At 32.8% G+C, this 17,947-nt stretch overlaps 1 long non-coding RNA gene and 1 pseudogene across 1 annotated transcript; both read right to left on the reverse strand.

Annotated features, from left to right (window-relative positions):
- Positions 1-6,660, reverse strand: part of LOC109344751 — a 14,291-nt pseudogene extending 7,631 nt beyond the window's left edge.
- On the reverse strand, positions 7,922-9,872 carry LOC109344888. Its single transcript, XR_002107359.1, has 3 exons — positions 9,789-9,872; positions 9,300-9,371; positions 7,922-8,218 (listed from the first exon to the last, which is right to left on the reverse strand). It is a non-coding gene; the product is annotated as an uncharacterized LOC109344888 (long non-coding RNA).

Here is a 17,947-nt window from a genome sequence, read left to right on the forward strand (position 1 = left end):
GGCATCGATCCACTTTTGAGAGTTAGAACTTTTCATGGATTAACAAAAGCTCAATGAATCATCTTCTGTTAACCCAATGTCATCCTCATGTTCTTGAAGAAATACAATATAATCATCAGGAATTGCACTTCTCCTCTCTCTAGTGGATCTCCTTAATGACACTTCTACTTCTTGAGGTTATTGAATTTGTTCTATAGGTACTTGAGGGAGAACCTCATTGTTGTATTGTTCTGAAATATTGTCAGGGACAATATTATGAACATTATCTTTTATTACCTAATTTATTCCTTGAATGGTAATAGACACAAGAACTTGTTCACTATCAGTGACAGGTTCTTCCTCAAAGACAACATTCCTTATGTTCTCTTCCTTCCCAAAATCAACTTCCTCAAGAAATCTTGCATTTCCCGTCTCAAAAAAGAGTCTTGAAGTGGGATCATAAAATTTATAGCCCCGCGAGCGTTCAACATAGCCAACAAAATAACAGCTAACATTTCTAGAGTCCAATTTTCTTTCATGCGGTCTATAAGGTCGCGCCTCAGCTGGACAACACCAAATGTGCAAGTGTTTCAAGCTTGGTCTTTTATTAGTCCAAAGCTCATTTAGGGTTTTGTTAATTGCTTTACTTGGCACCCTATTAAGGATCTAAACTGCGGTCTTTAAAGCTTCCCCTCAAAGAGACTATGGTAAGGAAGAATGACTAATCATACTTATCAAAATATCCTTAAGAGTTCGATTTTGTCGCTTGGCAACACCATTCATGCTAGGTTTGCCTGACATAGTGTATAGCGGAACAATTCCACACTCTCTGAGGAAAAGCGCAAATGGCCTTGGACGTTGTTCTCCTGATCCATCATATCTACCATAGTATTCACCACCAGGGTCAGATTTGACAGCCTTAAATTTCTTTCCAAGTTGAAGTTCAACTTCAGCCTTGAAAACATCCAAAACATCCAAGGATTGGGACTTCTCATGTATAAGATATAGGTAGCCGTACCTAGAGTAATCGTTCTGTTTTCCCTTTATGCACTCAACACAGACCTCAAAGTCTGATAAATCTAAAGGGTCAAGAATTTCATCCGACACAAGTCTTTGAATTTTTTGTTTAGATATATGACATAAATGCTTGTGCCATAAGGTGGCTGAATTCTCTTTTAATTTTCGTTTTGTACCACGTGAATTTGTTTGCAGTATTTCATTAGTGGAAATGGAAACATCAAGCATATACAGATTATCTATTAAAGAACCAGAACCAACAACATTTGAATTTTGATAGAGACTAACTTTATTATTTCCAAAAGAACAAGAAAAACCAAATTTGTCCAAGCTGGAAACACTAATTAAATTCCGCCTAAAAGACGGTACAACAAATGTCTCAAATAAATCCAAATGAAAACCAGTTCTTAAACATAATCTAAATGTTCCAATAGCCTCAACTGCAACTCTTTTGCCATCGCCCACAAAGATGAATCTCTCATCATCACTTGGTTGTCGGCTCCACAAGCAACCCTGCATAGTGACACTAATGTGAGTAGTAGCACCAGAATCTACCCACCAAGTATCATTGGGTACAAAAGCCAAATTAATTTCAGAACAAACAAGAGTTAGAAATTTACCATTCTTTACACGCCATGAGGCATATTTAGGACACTCTTTCTTCATGTGTATTTGCTTCTTACAGAAGTAACAGGTAAATTCTTCATTACTCTTCAATTTCTTTTGCTGAGAAGACCCTTTCGCAACATCCTTATCACTCTTCCTTTTCTTATTTTGTGGGGTCATAGCCAAGTGATCACTTTCAGTCTTATCTCTCTGCAGTCTCTCTTCCTCTTGCGCACAGTGAGATATAAGCTCATTAAGGGACCATTTGTCCTTCTGAGTGTTATAACTCACTTTGAATTGCCCAAAGTGTGTAGGAAGAGAGATCAAAACCAAGTGCACGAGTAGGTCATCACCAAACTCCAACTTAAGTGACTTGAGCTTTGATACAAGATTAGATATCTCCATAATGTACTCCGTTATGTTCCCTTTGCCTTTATACTTCATGGAGAAGAGTTTAGCCAAAAGGCTACTTGTCTCCGCCTTTTCATTCTTGGCAAAGAATTGTTCTATTTCTTCAAGGAACTTCCTTGCACTTTCGCCCTCAGATATAGAGCCCCGAAACACATCTGGAATAGAGTGTTTCATGATCATCAGGCACATTCGGTTATAGCGTCCCCATTTCTCAATTTTAGCCTCATCGAGGCTTTCCGCAGTAGAAATGGATTTCTCCATACGAAGTGCCAGATCCAAATTCATACAGCCGAGAATACTTTCTACGGCTTCCTTCCAGACCTTAAAGTTTGTCTCATTCAGCAATGAGATGTTACTGATTTGAGTAGAAAAAATTGCAGCATTAGTAAAAGACATTGAATCCACATAACAAAGAATTAATAACATGTTCAAATCTAAACAAACAAGTCATGTAATATATACAAAAACAAGACATATTCACATAATAGACCCATCACAAGATACCTAGCACAACATCAATTTCCAGTCTTTGGACATAGAAATTAATTTGTAAGTGATACTCTCAATGTAATGATCAAATATTAACAATTAATTTTGTCAAACAATAGTCTTTCTTTGGAACGACTATTATTCACATGAAAAAAAACTTTATAATTGTTATATATGTATCATGGAGTATGTTATTATTTGGCCAAATTGTGTCTTCCTTTGGACCGAACATAATTCGCATAAATAATCTCATACTCATCTGTATAATTTCAATTAATTTACACAACAGATGTTACTTTGACAACATATTGCATCAATTAATTCAAAATAATTACCAGACAAAAGAATAAGCAATATGGACCCATTACAAAAAATATAATCTTGGAATTAAAACTTTCAGATTTGATATCTTTTATGATTAACAAATCTAATTCCACAATTTCCTTTCATATAATTCTAAATCAAAACAATGCAAGCTATTTAAAGAAACAACGCAAAAAAAAAAATTTGGATAAAAAACACTTGCACATATACAATAGCAATATAAGTTATTAAAAGTATGTACATTTTGATTATATATATATAACATATATGCACATACTGAAATTGCAATATACATATACCATAATATAAGAAAACACTTAACATCGTACAAAAGTGCACATGATACAGTGAAACAAAAGTGCATTTGGGTATATACATAGAAACACATAAATGAGATTGTTTGTGTATATTCATGGAAACACGTAAATGATGCAGTGAAATACAAGTGTAGCCCATGAACTTTAACTCATAACATTAATGCTTAAATACATATAACAATAATGAGGCAGTGAAACACATAAATGTTCAAATATACATAGTGCAGTGTACATAATAGTAATGCAGTATACAAGATTCCAAATAAACATATCATCACATAATGAGATTCAACAATGTAAGAATCAAATTGCGAAAATTCCCAAATTAAACTCTAAATTCAAAATCTTTATGACATGATAGCGGAAGCATAAAATCCTTAAATTTAAAATTAGGATTCATACGAATTTTTGGGAAAACACCTTCATGGAGAATTATAAAAATTCAGAACCTATGCTCTGATACCATTTGTTGGGAATTCCTTATGATTGGTGAAATACCAATCCTATGATCTTAAATCTCATAATTCTCACACACATATATGAAACAAAAGGTGCAGTGTCATACCTGAATCCATGTTCCTGGATGTGTTCCTTTGATCTACATTTCTGAAAGAGGTTTTGTGGTATGATGACTTTCCTCAACCAAATCCCAAATCTCTGATTCCTCTTGGGACTTGCGTTTTGACTCTGATGGGGAGAGGAGAAAACCGAATTTGATTTGGTGTGTTGGGGACCATAACCTTCCTTATCGATAACTTATAGGGTTCTCATTATCCCCTCTATGAATGAGCCTGATGAGTATTCACTCATTAAACTCATATTTGTTATCAACTTTTAGAAATCTAAGGGAAGCTAGTAATTAGATCACTTATAATATAACTCCAGAAATAAATAATTGATTTCATTGTATCAAATATATGATGTCCACTTTAATTAGAAATTATAAATTTCTTAGCCTAATAGATATGTGAGAAAAGAAAACATTTCTCTACAAATTTAGAAATAGAAATACAAGACCTGCATTACACGTAACATAGAATGCTCCAAAAGTGGACTAAACTCTAATACTTAGTCATTTATGCTGAAACTACATAAAAATAATAGTGAATAAGATATTTAGTTTTAGTAAAATTACATACATCATCCCTTTATTTTTTGCCTCTACAAAAACCCCTTATATTATAATGTAAAGAACAAAAAATAATGAAAATATATTGACTCTTATACTATTTATACTTGTTTCCATACTATACTATATTTTGTTTAACTTAATTACATTTATCACTATTTTTTTTTAAATATCACATTTATTTCTCACAGAGAGATAGCTACTGTAACATGTAAAAATTAAGGTTTTTTGTTGATGTAAAAATGGAAGAGTAGTTTATATAATTTTATTATGGAATATGTAATTTACAGTTTATACGTCTAACATGTTTGAATTTGCACACAAAAAATATTTGCTTTGAATTGTCATCATTGACTGAAAAATAATATTTTTCCTAGGAATCCATATCTCACAAATCAATTATTTCCAGTCTATGAATAGCTAAGAGATGGATGCAAGAAGTGTAAGTGTGCACTGTGCAGCAAATCTGCTGGGACCGGAAATAATAGTAACCTGAAAGAAGCTTCTTTTCTATAAGTAAATTACACTGACACCCCCTGAGTTTTAGTGAAATTACACAAATCACCCCTCACTTTTCTACACCTACACAAACCTCCCCTAGTTTTTTATACTTTTGTTACACTGATCACCCCTGCATAAGAAATAAATGTAATTTTTTAAACAAAAAATGTGATAAATGCAATTAAGTTAAACAAAACATGATATATTGTGTAGACAAGTCTAAATAATATACAAATCAATGTATCTTTATTATTTTTGGTTACAAAATGCATCAACAATTCTAAAGAAATATTGTTTAAATCGCTCTTATAATATAGTGTAACGAACCATAACTAATAAAAAAATATTGACTCATAGATTATTTGGACTTGTCTCCACAATATATCATGTTTTGTTTAACTTAATTATGTTTATCACATTTTTTGTTTAAAATATTACACTTATTTCTTATGCAGGGGTGGTCAGTGTAATGAAAGTATAAAAATTAGGGGAGGTTTGTGTAGGTGTAAAAAAGTGAGGGGTAGTTTGTGTAATTTCACTAAAACTCAGGGGTGTCAGTGTAATTTACTCTTTCTTATACAATCAATTAACAAAGAAGGATCTGATCCTACCCAATGAACTAAACCCAACATCTTTTGACAATTTGTCGACGTCCACAACTGAAGAGCAACAAAGATTATTACACTATGATAAAAGAGAACTACAAGTGTTTCACTCACTTCCCAAAACTTAAGTACACCCAATTTCACTCTCACTCAGGTATTTCTCACAAAATTAGAACAAGAGAACAAGAAGAGAGAATATGCATTAAGCTAAGTATTTGATGTGTGTTACAATGGCATGGAACACTCCTATTTATAACCAAAGCTCTTGAAGATTATGTGACAAGGGAAAAGAACATTAATGTTGGTTTCACCATATCCACTTCTTTTTACTTGGCTAGAAATTCTCTCTTTCTTCAAGATGATTTTTAGCCACTTCTTTTTTGCTTGGCTCAATAAAGTATTTTCATCATATTTTTTTTAGCCAATATTCAATACTCTTCGTCATACTTATTAGAGATTCTGAACATTAATCGAGTTCAAACAATGTCTGAACATTTTCAAGCATGAAGGTGTCAAATCGTCGATATCATTGTCTGGAAGATTGCTTTAGACCATATAAAGATTTCTTCAGCAAGCAAACATGATCTTTCATCCCTTGAACTTCAAATCCTTCAGGTTGTTTCATGTAGATTTTGTTCCTCCAACTCACCATGCAAGAATGTCGTTTTGACATCTAGTTGCTCAAGTTTAGATCAAAATGAGCTACAATTGCAAGTAGGATGTGAATAGAGCTATGTTTTACCACATGAGAAAAAATTTCATTGAAATCAATGTCTTCTCTTTGTGTAAAACCTTTAGCCATTAATCGCACCTTGAATCTTGCATCTTCAACCCCAAGGATTCCTTCAGTCTTCTTAAAGACTCATTTGCATCCAACAATCATTTGAGCCGTCTGCCGCTTCACAATAACCCAAGTATGATTCTTACGAAGAGAGTCAATTTCCTCTGTCATGGCAGAAATCCATTTGGAAGCTTCTTTGTTGTTGATAGCTTCTTCATATGATTGTGTTTCACAATTACTGATATCATCAGCAACATTTAGAGCGTATGACACCAGATCAACATAGCCATACTTTTCTGGAGGTTTTATATGTCTCCTTTGCCTGTCCCTAGCCAACTGATAATGTTGTAATTTGGAGATATCAGTATCAGCACATGCATCGTGGACTTCTTCTACTTGATCAAATGTCTTTTCTTTTGTTGGTTCCACCTCAAACTCCACATTCTCTAAGATATTAAGATCTTCATTTTCACTTGATGATTCTATATGAGGCTTTAACATTTTAGCTTCATTAAAAGTAACATCTCTACTAATAATGCACTTTGTTTTCTCAGACCACCATAACTTATATCCTTTCACACCATTAGGATATCCAAGAAAAATGCATTTCAATGCTCTTGCATCAAGTTTTTCTTCTTTGTTATGAGCATATGCATAACAACCAAATATCCTCAAATTTTCATAATTTGCTGGAATACCCGACCAGATATCTTCTGAAGTTTTGAAACCAACCTCGTTGATGGACATCTATTGATCAAGTAACAAGATGTACTGACAGCTTCTGCCCAAAATTCTTTTGGCAATCCAGCATTTGACAACATACATCTTGTCCTTTCAAGTAAGGTTTCTATTCATTCGTTCTGCAAATCCATTTTGTTGTGGAGTGTGTCTCACAGTATAATGTTTGATAATACCGTGATCCTTGCAAAAATTTCCAAATTCTATGCTACAGAATTCTAGACTATTGTCAGTTCTCAGTCTATTGATCTTTCTCCTGGTTTGCTTTTCGATCAAGGTTTTCCACTGTTTGAACTTGACAAATGCTTCACTTTTGTGTTTCAAAATGAAGATCCACACCTTCCTTGAATAGTCATCAATAAATGTTAACATGTATCTACTACCACCATGAGAAGGTACTTGGGAAGGATCCCATAAGTCAGAATGTACATAATCCAATGTGTCTCTTGTTCGATGAACTGCAGCATTGAATTTTATCCGAAATTGTTTTCCGAAAACACAATGTTCACAAAAGTCTACCTTCCCGACTTGTTGACCGCGTAGTAATCCTTGTTTGGCCAACTCGGCTAGACCTCTTTCACTGACATGACCTGTAACAACTCAATTCTTTTGTGAAATAAATAAATAAATAAAAAATGTTTTTATAGAATTTATTTCTCAACAACTATTTATGACTATGAATTTCTTCCTTCATAGATTTTATTTATTGTGGATACATTTAATAAATATGAGTTTCTAATTAAAAACCATGGCCCAAATGACATAACAATATATTTTTAAGACTTCAACAATTCAAGTTCATTTTCTATAATTATGTGAATAAATAATTTTTTTTCCAAGAATCAATTGTCCTTATTTTAATGACTAAGTATATATATTTACTTATCAATACTTTTGTCATTCTAAAGCAACCTAATAAAAGCACATGTGATAATATCCATCAAAATGTTATGACTAAAAGTCATATATAACATGTTTTACAAACAACTACATAATAACTATGATCTATCTATGAGAATGCAATTTCTAGTTAGTTTTAGTTGCATACATACAAATAACTTATAGTTTTTCCAAGTAAAGTAAAACTTGTGTTCCTAGAGTATCAGAAGTTAATTTCATCCTTACAACAGGGTACCCCAATACAAAAAAACATAACACAAAACAGAACATAACACCTAAGGTAACCCATTTTTTTTTACCAGTCTTCCAAAAATATAAGTATCCAACATATCATTCCAATCACACACCAACCCTATATTCCTATGCTACTAACAGGAACCAGATCCTCTACCATTTCTTGGGGAGAAGTGTTGCTTGTTATCTGTATGATCATAAGATATACCAGTACACAATATACAAAAACAAAGAGAGAGTAAGTTATCCTTTTAAGGCACAATATGTGGAATTATATGGAAATTAAGTATCATAACATAATATAAATAATATATATCATAACATGGACAATCATAACTCAACATAAGCGATTATAACACAGTATAAGCGACATGACACAACATAAACGATTATAGCACAACATTAACAATCATATTATAAAATAAACATATCACATTTCTCAAACATAAAACTCAATCTCATGAGTATGGTGCATAAACTATGCAATGTATCACCAACTAGTCCAATATCAAATGCAATGCATATGAATCCATATTCAACCTTTCACTTTTCAACTCAACTCCCATTATTTTTCAACTCAACTCCTTTTGGAAAGCAATCGGGAGTACAAGACATCCTGTATGATATAATACAATAACTAAGTACACCTATCAGACCAGGTGACTCTCATACCAGGAGCTCTCTCACCGATCCAGATAACTCAAAGGGGGTGTCAGAAATCACTTGGTTAAGCAAGGCTATCCTGATCTACAGGGGATCAACCGGACCATCACTGGACTACCCTACCCAAGCAACCCTCAAGGTTTTCATGATGAATCACCATCATTAACCACCCCTATTCATTTCCCAAGATATTACTATCTTGAATCTTTCCATTCTGCCACAAACCTTCCTCCAATGTTATGATGAATGTATGTATGTCAAATACCATTTTATATGTACTGAAACTACATTTCCATTCTATTTTTATGTACATACATAAGTGTATGTAACATCAACAACAATCATTTCATTTCAACCACATCAGCTACAAATTCATCACAACATTCACACTATTTACAAACATATACTTAGGGTATCACAACATTCACAGAATCCATCACACCGTTAATTAATATGGGTTTACTAACTATACTGTTCTCAATATTGATTATTATACACACAAAAAAACAAAGGTAATACAAGCTTGCATCCGACTTTGAGGTTATCGGACCATGCTATGACACAAAGACCAAGACCACAAGGGCCAAGAATAAAGTCTCTCTCACCTTGAGTACTATGGTTGGGTGCTTGAGCTTCGCGTAAGCTTACTTGTGTTCCTTCAACACTAGAACCAATTCCTGATGACATTAACATCATCATAGCATACCAGTACTAATTAATAGAAGTACTCAAACACCAAAAACCTCATATAAAAACTTGGTCAGTAGCTATACCAAACAATGAGTTATCTTGATAACCCATTTTTGCACATAACTAAGATAACATTGTAATTTAATCCACATGAATATGTAAAATTATATATATATATATACATACACACCAATTTAACATAAAATCAATGTATTATTAGAAACTAAACAGAATGGGGAAAAACTAACCCTAATCAACATAAAGTCACTATAATCATGTGAAATAGTATCTATAAATGATAGATTAACATACAATTATCATCATATGTTCTATTGTTGATGCTCATATAAACATGCATCCTAAAAACTGGAGAAGAAAACAAAATACCAACAAAAGGAACTCACCTTTTTGCTACACCTTCACTCAATAGAAGGTAGAGAGGAGTAGAGAAAGAAAGAGATAAAGAAAGAGAATGAGAGAAAGGAAAAGAAAAACAATGGAGGAAGAAGATAATGACTCACCACTTTTCTTCTTCTCCTCCTCTTATAATTTAAAAGAATCAATCTAACTATGCTACTAATCCTAAATATATTATATCATACTCATATTCAAAATCTCATGTTCTAAAAATATATGAATAGATTTAAAAAAAAGAAAACATTACACTTTAGTACAATGTTTTAAATACACATATATTCTCAATTATATAATAAAAATCAATTTAATACACTAAGCAAAATCCTAATTCATATTAGGAAAAATATAGGCGTTATATGACCCATTCTTAGATGTCAAAGTTTGGTGACATCAGAATCATATGTTGAGGAGACAACAGCAACACCCGTGATTGTATTTCCTTGTAACATATAGAGATTATTCTCTTTCTAATTGTGCCGATGACCGTACATGGAGCATTATTTCCCAAAAGGACCTTGCCCCCATCTAAGGGTTGGTAAGTGGAAAACCAATCCTTAATAGGACACATGTGATATGAGCATCCATAATCAAGTATTCATTCATATTTTGAGTCGTGTTCTGAGACTATTAGTGCATCTGCACTATCATAGCCATTTGATACAGCTGCATCTCCATAAATCTTTTCCTTACCTTTGCGCTCTGGGCAATTCTTTCTTATATGCCCCTCTTTGTGACAATGAAAGCATTTATACTTTTTAGGTTTTGCTTTAGACTTTGACCTAGATTTCCCTCTTTCACCAAATTGATTTCACATCTCTGTTCTTCCTCTAGCAAAAAGACTATCACCTGAGCCTTCAGATCTCGAATCTGATACTATTTTTTTCAGTTCTTTCGAGTGCAACGCCCCTTTTACTTCGTCCAAGGTTAAACCTTCTCGACCATACATTATGGTGTCGATGAAGTGTTCGTAAGAAATTGGAAGGGAACATAGTAGAAGAATTGTTTGATCTTCATCTTCAATTTTAACATCAATATACTTTAGATCAAGAATAATTTTGTTAAATTCATCCAAAAGATCTTTTATGCGCTTTCCTTCCTGTATTTGAAGAGTATATATTCTTTTTCAAATACAACCTGTTGGTAAGTGACCTCGTCATGTACAGGCTTTCCAACTTCAATCATAATGAAGCAGCTGTAGTTTCATCTAGCACTTCTCATAGAACTTCATCTCCCAAACACAACAAAATTGCACTATGTGCTTTTTCCAAGTTTTCATCATTCTCGTCTTCGGTCAGATTCTCTAGTAACTTATTTCTACCTTCCAAGGCTTTGCCCAAGCCTTGATGAACTAGTAGAGCTTTCATCTTCAATCGTCAGAAGTTGAAATTATTTTCTCCTTTAAATTTCTCCAAATCAAATTTAGCACTCGCCATGATAACCGTATACCGGAATAATATCATAGTCCGTGAACATACACCAGGAAATTTAGCCTTAACAGACACGCTTAAATACCAAGTCTTTCATAAGAGAGAATTTTTTTAGACATGCACTTTCACACTATTATATCTTTCCAGTAACAATTCTTTTCTGTTGTGTAAGATCAGACAATGCTGCGAACACAGAGCATACTAAGAATTTTCTTTTAGATCGTACGGCTTAGCATGCAAGAGCTCTACGAGCTCTAATACCAGTTTGTTGGAGCGGAAGACCCATTGAAAAAATATAATAGAGAAAATAACACCGAGAATTTAATGTGGTTCGACAATTTGCCCACGTCCACAGCTGAAGAGCAACAAGAATTATTTCATTATGATAAAAGAGAACTACAAGTGTTTCACTCACTTCCCAAAACCCAAGTACACCCATTTTCACTCTCACTCAAATATTTCTCACACAATTAGAACAAGAGAACAAAGAATATGCACTAAGCTGAGTATTTGGTGTATATTACAATGGCATGAAGCACTCCTATTTATAGCCAAATCTCTTGAAGATTATGTGGCCAAATGGAAAAGAACATTAATGTTAGTTTCACCATAGCCACTTTTATTTACTTGACTAAAAATTCTCTCTTTCTTCAAGATGATCTTTAGCTACTTCTTTTTTGCTTGGCTCAAGAAAATATTGTCATCATCTTTTTCTTTTACCCAATATTCAATAGTTTCTAATTCCCTTCCGTATTTAAGATGAAATGGCAGCAGTAAGGAAGAAAAATGAATACACCTATAACAACTTCACTTGAGGTTGTCATCTTATTAAATCACTCAAAAGGTTATCAACCTTCCATAATGAGTCATTTATTTGATGAAGAACATAGTCACTCGAATCATTTGAGCCCCGGAAGTTTCTCGCCGAAGATGGAATGCAGAACAATAGCCCTTGCAAACTGGTGTATGAATCCATTTGCTTGTGTTATGCGTGATTGTTGATCCTTTCGTAATTGGGTTGCCCTTGTGCTTAGTGAAAACAGAATGACAGTACTGTCATTATCTAGTCTATGCACCTAATATGCAATCTTGTTCAAGTATCAATATATAATAGTTAGTTCACATATCCAAGTAACAAGTGCAAATTGAAATGATGTAAAACCAACGGTGATATAATACCTTAACATCAGATGGAACTATTTATATTGTTAATGCATATATACTTTTTATACACGAGGTTTGTGCAATTTACTTTATGTTAATGTTTGGAATACTAGATTTGGAAATAATCAATTCGGCAGGTAGTTATATTATTCCAAAATTAATTAGATGTGTGTTGATATATAATGTAGCTTCTTTCATTGTTTTAGCTGTGTTTTTCTAGTGACACAGTCAACTTTATTCTGGTGAACGTGTAACATTCAAATGACTTTTATTAAAAGAAAGATCATCACATTCTACAGTGTCAGTTACATACTTGTCAACATCATTTCCAGAAAAAAGGGGGAGGGGTACTTAATATTATGCTTACATGTTATTCTTTACTAATAGTAATTTCTCATAGTGGTGTAAGCAAAATGGCTTAAGATCAAGTGTTCATCAGTGTCCTATGCCGGGGCTTGGACCCGAATCTTTAAGCTTCCTGAGAATTCTGGCATCCTCTTTCCTGGATTTATGACCTTTCCCACCAGGGCTTGGCCCTGAATGCATCATTGTCCTCAGAGATTTTCTCGCAGCGGCCTTTGAATCTATGCCCCGAACAGAGCTATCTAACTTCTTAACCTCGAGTGGCCGAGCTTCAATCGCGTAAAGCAATTGAAGGTCAAGGCACAGAAGTAGAAGAATAGTACTAACACAAAAATGCCTCAATTTCCTATCCATGTTCCACCCCATCTAGATTATTTTGAATGTTCAAATGATATAATGGCTTATGTGTGCTTGATAGTTCATAGAAAACTTGTAACTAAGTGAAACCATTTTATAGTTTTCATTTGAAGGGCATGATAGGCTTTGAAAATGAGACACTGAACCTCAAACTGTGATCTAAAGTCTTAACCTTGTATGATGCACGTGTAGTACCCTGATTTCTAGCATCATTTGGAGACTGAGGCCTACACAAGAGAAGGAGTTTAGCACATTTGTCTAAGGCTTTCAACATCAATATGGAATTTGGTTGAAAATCTATTGAGCCAATCAATAAAACCAGCTAGTTCATATTGTGTTACTCAAACATGCTTCAATGCTAGTGCCCATTGTAAAAGTTTCAACGACATTTCCTTCAGCCTCACGTTACATAAACAAATGAAGTCTTGATATGTATTTTTTCCTACCATTCTTTAATCTGTACGACACCCAAGAATTGATAGACTTTGTCAACCTCATATGTACATGCATTAACATCTTAATTATACCAAGTACCTGTTGCAAATAATGCTTCCAAAATTCCCTCAATTATTTTTGGAACATAAATTTAGTTAGAGTGTAATATCTATGCACTGTCGGTATAAAGTTTTATACACAATCTGTATATCATCTTTCATTTATTTGTATTACTTTTTTAGAAGAGTCAAAGATAATTAAATATGAATGGTGAATGGTACAATGACATTATATAAAACTTTTACACTAGAAGTGCATAATTTTTTCTAAACTTCCATGATAATTATTGGAACACATAGGTACGAGTCACCTAACCTATTTTAGACCCACTTTGGTTTATTCCTAAGTAGAAACATAAAGAGTATGAAGTTGACTTTTCTCTCATTCCCAATCCATTTGCATCATACCACTGAATGAATTTACTTCACTCCAAACTTTAGTGATAGATGAAACTTGGAAGCAATTAAGTAGGATTGTTGAATTATCATAAATCTATAGTCACTTTCATGACTTTTACTGTTGATGTCATACTTCAGTTTACTATAATGGAAATTTTTTGGGAACTTTGAGAAGTAAAGAATGAATAGCCATTTACCTGATTCAATATCAATCAGAATTTCCCAAAGTTCAAAATTAGGTTCCAGTCTGATTTTGATGTTTGTAGTAATAATGACATTCACTAGCAAAGAATGGTTGAACTTCATCAAACCTGCTATATTGTGATTCTTACATTTTATTGAATGGTGCTATATATAGGAGTTTCAAATTTCAACCCATCCTTGATTCCTTAACATCTTGGCTAGTCCTTGCTTAAAAGTTAAAGCATTACCCTTAATATGTGTTATAATAATCGTTCAACAAGATTCTAAGTTTTTGCCCCCTTAAAACATATGATTTGTTATTTTCCCATATAGTAAATGGCAACAAAAATCCTTTTTGAATTTAATGTTTGAGAAAGGAACATTCTGTAAACCCTGCACTATCAACATGTTTTGTGAAAGTACCCTAAGACCATTATCACAATTTTCTATACACTTTCTTGAAACTAAAAAAAGTTTAGATTTTATCCTGACATAAGTGTTAGAGTTCTTTCCGTCATTATAACAAAATTTAACTTATAAAGCCAACTAGATGGTTAATGTACATAAAAAAGAAGTTGCTACATTATTGGTGGATTTATATGTACTGTTTCATTAAGAAATGATCCACAATCTGAATCTACAAAAAAAATAAAAACTATTGACAATTATGGGTCACACCTAGCCATCATTTCACTTTCCCCCATCTTTTGGTTTCTCTTTTCTTAGAATTGGGTGCATGCATGGTTTGGAACATTGGAATATCTGAATTTCTGTCTCAATAAGGAACCAAATATCTGTCTTATCAACTTTCAACCTTGTATTTTGTTCTATAATTCCTCCAGCTTTAACTACCACAATCATTAAATTCTTCTTAAAGTTGATGATGCAGAATATGTATTATATTCTCTTGGCTAGAATTAATCTGTATTAGTGTTCATACTTGGCAAATACTACATGTTTTTCTTATGGCTAACCCCATTTTGGGAATTATTTGACTTCTTGCATTAGGCCCCTCATTAAATTTAAAGGAAACTGTCTTGACCTTAAGTCTAAAATCAATTCCAAAGCATGCCAAAAGTAGTTAATCCAGCAACTAACCCAAAATAAAGAACATGATTATGCAGGAAAAAATTATATCACAGCATGTTTATCCCTTTGAAGCAATAATAACTATAACAATTAAGTATGGAGTGATTTCCGGTTCGAAGTTACATGATTAAAACTTGAAGACAGTGATATGTTACAAATCACTTCTATACAGAAAACCTAGACTGATGGCTTCTTGCTATATTGTGGACAATTTTGTTATTTGCATGAGCTAAATGAATTTAACCATTTTCTGTCCACCCTTTTCTCTGTTGTGGACCTTGTGGTGTTGTCACTATCTTTTGTGCCATCTAACCATTTTCTAGCCACCCTTTATAACAATAATTCTACTAACTCAAAAAGGTATTTGCTTGCATAGTACTCCATTATTACCAATTGTTGAGGAAATTAACATTCTCAAGTAATCCACTCAGAGGGGCTTAATTGCTATATCTCCAAACTACACAACTAATGTATTAAAACTAACATTGTAAAATGAAATCTTTCCTGTACTTGATTCTTCTTGGTCAAATGAAATCTTTTGATGTATGTATGTACAAATTGAATTCTTTAATGTAAATTCACTACTAGGAATTTCAAACTCAGCTGCAGGCTGCATGAAAATTGTTTTATTTGACTTCTATTAAGTATGTCACTTTTTAAGTAGTCCAAACCAATATTCTTTGTTAGTACTTAGTGCCATCACTTTCAAACTTTTCATTTTGTCAAATCAAGAACCTGCCTTGTGTGTTTCCTTAGCAAAGGTATGAACTGAACCTAGATCTGGCTGCACTTCACTATTTGTATAGTCTCACATGGTTTTGAATAGTTGAAGTTCCACATTCATAGGAGGTTTTCTTTCCCTATAAATAGGACCTTCATGATGCACTTCAGCAACACAAACCAAAACTTAAGATACTATTCTTACAGTCACCTAATAACTAATTAGTCTTTAGTATCATTCAACATGAATACAAAACTCAACTGTGTCACCTTTATCACTCTAATTTTTCTTGCTTCCTTCTTTGCTGCAATGCTTTCTGTATCCGAAGCGCGTTCTTTGCCACGCAAAGAAGGCATTGCTAAAGAGGTAGATGAAGTGATATGGGCATTGAAGAACTCAAGTCCACTCTCTGGTGCTGGACAAATGCATAAAAGGCTTCAAGAACTTGGAGATATGAAGGATTCTGGTCCCACCCCTGGTGTAGGCCACAGAATCAAAACACTTCAAAATCCTGGAGCAAAGAACTCTGGTCCTAGTCCTGGTGAAGGACACAAGTACAATACTATAAACACTCATAAACCATGATTGTACCCATTCTTCATAAAGAGGATTAGAAATTCCATGCCTCCTCATTCTTTTATGCATTACAACTACTGATGTTATTCTTATGTTAGCATGAGAGATAGTTTCAGTCTTAGGAATATTATCGTGACTAGTTCCCTAACAAATATTAGTATGTTAATATTTATTATGGGTAAGGTCTACATGCTCAATATCATTTACTTTATTCCTTAAACTTCTACTAGACTCGCTTTGTTCTAACTAGTAATTCACAATGTTCAATAGGCCAATACTATGCACAAGTATTTTATTTCTTGTTATAACAAAAATGAATATTATATTATAAACTTATTTATTTGTTATGTTGTTGTTTTGGTGTGTGCCAGAGGTTACTAAATATGATGATCACGCTGTGTATATAAAATTGTTAAAATCAAACTAAAGGAATAATGAATGTAATAATGCATGAATATAAAGTCATATATAGTTTATATTTTAAAAAGTCAAATTTATACCTTTTAAGGGTGTTGTGTTATATTTTAGCTTAAATGCATAAAAATTTTGCCATTGTGTTTGAATATAAAATGACATCGATCATAAATGAGGATTAGATAAGTAATGAAATTAGTTTGTTATTTGTTTTATGTCACAAAGGTAATGTGAGAAAACAATAAAGTGTTAGTATAGTGGTTAAGATTTTGTTAGACCTCAAATGAATAAAAAGTCAATATTTTTATTTTTGGAGCAATACTTGTTGGGAGAAGTTGTTCTACATCCAAAAATAATTACCAAGGATTGTACTCTATCCCCTTCTTTTATATTGTTAAAAATCTAAATTATATTTTATCCCCTTCTTTTATATAATTAAAAAATCTAATTTATACTTTATCCCCTTCTTTATATTATTAAAACATCTAATTTATACTTTATCCCCCTCTTTTATATTATTAAAAAATCTAATTTATACTTAATCCCCTTCTTTTTTTACATGATATTCACACCCTCTTCTCTCCCTTAACTCTCTCCTTTATCTATTTCTCTTTTTTTCTCTCTCTTTTTCTCACCCTTTCTTTAATGTCGTCCGTGCAAAATTTGTCACTACAACATCCAAACCTCCTTATTCTTGGATGTGTAAATTCACTTTGCCAAATGTGGATCAAAACATATTATATTATATTGCTTGATTTTCATATATATAATGTTTCCTCACTTGCGTAAAACAATTCCAGGAAAAAAATTAATTACGTATCTATACAACTAATGATTCAAATATTTACTTAATTATTTAATGTAACTCACATACACATGTTATTTAATTTATCTCATATAATTGTAATTAAATTTATTTACTATAAACTTTATTTAAACAAATATAATATGTACAACCA

The sequence above is a fragment of the Lupinus angustifolius genome, chromosome LG04, assembly GCF_001865875.1.
Source record: "Lupinus angustifolius cultivar Tanjil chromosome LG04, LupAngTanjil_v1.0, whole genome shotgun sequence".
Classification (NCBI taxonomy): Eukaryota; Viridiplantae; Streptophyta; class Magnoliopsida; order Fabales; family Fabaceae; genus Lupinus; species Lupinus angustifolius.